General features: G+C 36.8%; 1 pseudogene; it reads right to left on the bottom strand.

Annotated features, from left to right (window-relative positions):
* The window catches only part of LOC107689011 (cytochrome P450 4B1-like), a 20,132-nt pseudogene extending 18,603 nt beyond the window's left edge, over nt 1-1,529 (bottom strand).
* Nucleotides 1,530-3,801: the final 2,272 nt, after the last annotated feature.

Here is a 3,801-nt window from a genome sequence, read left to right as displayed (position 1 = left end):
TCAAATCCCACCAAACTCCGTTGCCATGACTTATCGCGAGAAGGTTACGTTTTAGTCGCATAGCATTGGTTAATGGAAACGCCGTCATTTCGCAATACTTTTTTATCGACATTTATAAAATATCGCCAAAGTTTTGCGCAAATCTGTAATGGAAACGCGCCTAGTGTTTGGACATTGATGTACTACAGATAAGACTTTCGCACACATCAACTTTCACATGACGAAATTCTACAGTCTTACATTGCTTTGTTTGCTTGCTTTTTTTTTCGTTTTTGTACTTTTGTGTATTTACATTTTTGGCTATATGTAGCTGTATTAACCTGAACTGAATGTTTTCTGTTTTTTATTTAATAAATTGATTTGAAATCCCTTTGACTACTGTACTGCCGAATCTGCTGATGTAATTACAACCGCTAGGTGATAGAGAAGGGGAGGGGGAGGCCGGGGGAGAGCTGAGCTCTCATGCCTCCGTTGGTAAAAAAAAAAAAGAGCCAATCAGCATCGAGTGTTCACTTTACAATAGCTGGAAAGTATTTAAAGTGAAACAGATGTATTGTTGTAGATTAATAGTGCGGGCCTTGTGTGGGCTAAGTGAGGGCTGCCCGTGCAGGACCAGTGCTAAGGGGCCAACATTTTGCCAATGAGCAAATTCTTAGGGGCCCTGTGCTGGCAGCCCGCTGGGGGCCCTAAGGCTAGCCCTAAGTTTGACTTCTTTTTTTAAAATTAGAATAACATTTGTGAGTTTAGTCCTACTAAAATGTCTCCAAAGCTTAGCTACAGAGATATAGTTATTGATTATTCATAGCTGTGGTTGTGTTTACCTCCTTAAAACCACATAAGCTCAGGGCGTTTTTACTTTTTTGTGAAAAATATATAAAATACACATTCTTCGTAAAAATTATTCGCAATGGTTAGGCGGAAATTCGTGTGTGGGACGAATAAATTTCTAAGCTTAATTTTACTGCTTTATGAATATAAAAACCAAAAGGAATGGTATTCTTTGTAAAGAAGACACTCCAAGCTTTCAAATGAACCCATATATGGGCTGATACCATATAAGGAAGGCTATGTAAATGAAGCATAAACATTTTTAACGCGATTTTGGACCCGTATCCGGGTCCGCAGAGTTTAACTTAACGTGTCCGAGGAGCCAGTGTGCAGGTGGTCCTGGAAAAGGCTCCAGAGTTCGCATCCCCCTCCTCCTCATAACCAATAATTTAACCACTATCGCCGAACACGCAAGCAACGCCAGTGCAAAGACATGATTCACAGAGAGGCTTGCAAATTCAACGGGAGACTCGCGTAGAGCTGCATGACGTGACAAGTCCGTCTGTCGCGCGGGGGTTCTGTTGACACTGATCTCGATGTGGGGTTGTGGCTAGAAGAGATACAGCTACGGCTGGAAAGTCACAATAAATTAAGGGAGAGGGACGGGCTTTCTACTGGACAGCCTTTTATACAAGAAATAAAGAACTTCATCAGGTTTCCTGAGAGCTAGTTGCTATGGATACACTGTAAAAACACCTTTCTCAGGTAACTTCAAAAATGTGTCGTAACAGCTAAATGAACAGGTTTTATTCAAGTCGAAAATATGATGCATTATCACTGAATCTTCTTAACTAGGTTAAGACTAACAAAAGTATTTTTAAGGGTAAACTGGAATATATGTCAAATAATTTTTAATGAAACTTGTATATCATGTATTTTTTAAAAATATATTTGTAATTGCACATTTGTAATGATGAAGGCGCAATTTAACACATTTAAAATAATAATTCATGCATAACACAGAAGTTACAATTATGTGCTTTAGTATGTTAATCAACACAGAAATAAGTGTACTTAAACTTGGTGTACTTGTGTATTAAAACATAATGATTTAAAATGTACTTTAAATTAAACTTTTAATTTGAAATTATTACAAAGTGCACTTTTTAAATGTGTACTTTTAAGTACACTTAAGTGGGCTCTCATTTCATTAATATATTATTTGCAAGTACAGTTTTTAAGAATACGCTCAAGATTTGAAGCACACTACAAGTGAAGCACACTTCTTTTTCACAAGGAGTGAACTATACTTCACATAGTCACATACTTTATTCTGCACATAAGCTTCCATCTCAGGACAAATTAAACTGCCGAATACACTAATAAAAAAAAATAATGATTAAGCTATCAAGATCAATATCATTATATAACACTTATCAGAGCAGTACTTTGTTCAGATATTATATAATCAAATTAAATAATATTTTTATCTTGGTGTTGCACATTGCACAGTGTTATAATGTTTATATTATTCATTTAAACTGTAAAGTGTTATCAGAATCAATGGAGTTTTCTACACACTCGTTCTTGTTCGAACATAAAGATCGAGAGTCTAACAGAAGTGCAAAGAGTAAAACGGTATTAAACATTTCGGCTTATATAATTCTGTGTTTCTACAGCCATTAGGAGTGTGTGGTTTCAGATGGTTCAAAATCTTTCTCTACATTTTTGTGTCGTGTTTTAAAGTACACTTATTTTGATGTGTTGACTAACATACTAAAGCACATGTAAAGTACTTTTAACTATAGTGTGATATTAGGTATTACATTTAAAGTGTATATGTATGGTTGGATAGAAAATGTAATTAAAATATAATTTAGTTTACCATAAATGCTTGTCAGTACATTCAGCAGACAACAGAATTATGAAATTACATATAAATGTACTTAAATTCTAAAGTTCAGTTCATTGCATTTAATTTAAAATGATTATAGCCTGTGTCATTTCACACTTAAGTATATTCCTTGAAAGTCAATTTATTTAATAATATATATAAAGTGTACTTCTTTTCCACAGGGAATCTCTCTAAAAGTCAGATTGGAAACAGGTCATAAAACTTTATTCAGCTTTCAGACAAACATCTGCTTTCAGCTGTTCATCTCTTCATTTCTTCCTCTCTGTTAAGAACAGGACAGTGTAAATTTGTGCATTATCTGACACACCAAAGCAATCCAGATACCTCTGATATGGCAGAGAATTCAGCTGAATTGTTCAGCTGTCTGTCCACTCACAAAGGTGCACTTAAGCTGTCGTGTCTTTTCTCCTTCCAGCTGATGATTCTCTTTATGTTGTGGGGTCCTGGTGTCTCGATGAACCTGTGATAGGCCCGCATCATGCTGAACGCACGAGCGCTGCCCGCACACACCCGAGCCTTCTGCAGCCTGACCACCGACACCAGATTACATGCAATCTCATACGCACGTCTAAAACGGTCATGAGCTCCATCATACTGCTTCCACATACAGAAATAAACATGCAGATACTACAACTCTACAAACACTCCTAAAGTACACAAAGATCTCATGCAACACATGCTAACGGTGCCTTAAAGGGTTAGTTCACCCAAAAATGAAAATTAGCCCATAAATTACTCACCCTCAAGTCATCCTAGGTGTATATGACTTTCTTCTTTCAGACGAATCCAGTCGGAGTTATATTAAAAATGGTCTTTGATCTTTCAAGCTCTTTAATGCCACTCAGCGGGTGTTGCATGCATCAGTCCAAAAGAAGTTAAATAAAACGCGCCCATCCATAAAAAAAAGTGTCTCACACGGCTCCGGGGGGTGAACAAAAACCTCCTGTAGCGAATCGATGCGTTTTTGTAAGAAAAATATCCATGTTCAAAACATAATAATCACTTTAATGTAGCTTGCGCCAACAGTTGTACACGGAAGCAGTTCCGGGCAGATGATGTATGAGGTCGGCTTTTTTTTTTATGGATGGGCGCTTTTTATTTAACTTCTTTTGGACTGA

Source organism: Sinocyclocheilus anshuiensis, unplaced genomic scaffold (genome assembly GCF_001515605.1).
Source record: "Sinocyclocheilus anshuiensis isolate Anshui unplaced genomic scaffold, SAMN03320099.WGS_v1.1 scaffold181, whole genome shotgun sequence".
NCBI classification, from domain to species: Eukaryota; Metazoa; Chordata; class Actinopteri; order Cypriniformes; family Cyprinidae; genus Sinocyclocheilus; species Sinocyclocheilus anshuiensis.
Note: the sequence above shows the minus strand (reverse complement) of the source record. Positions and strands in the feature narration are given on the sequence as shown.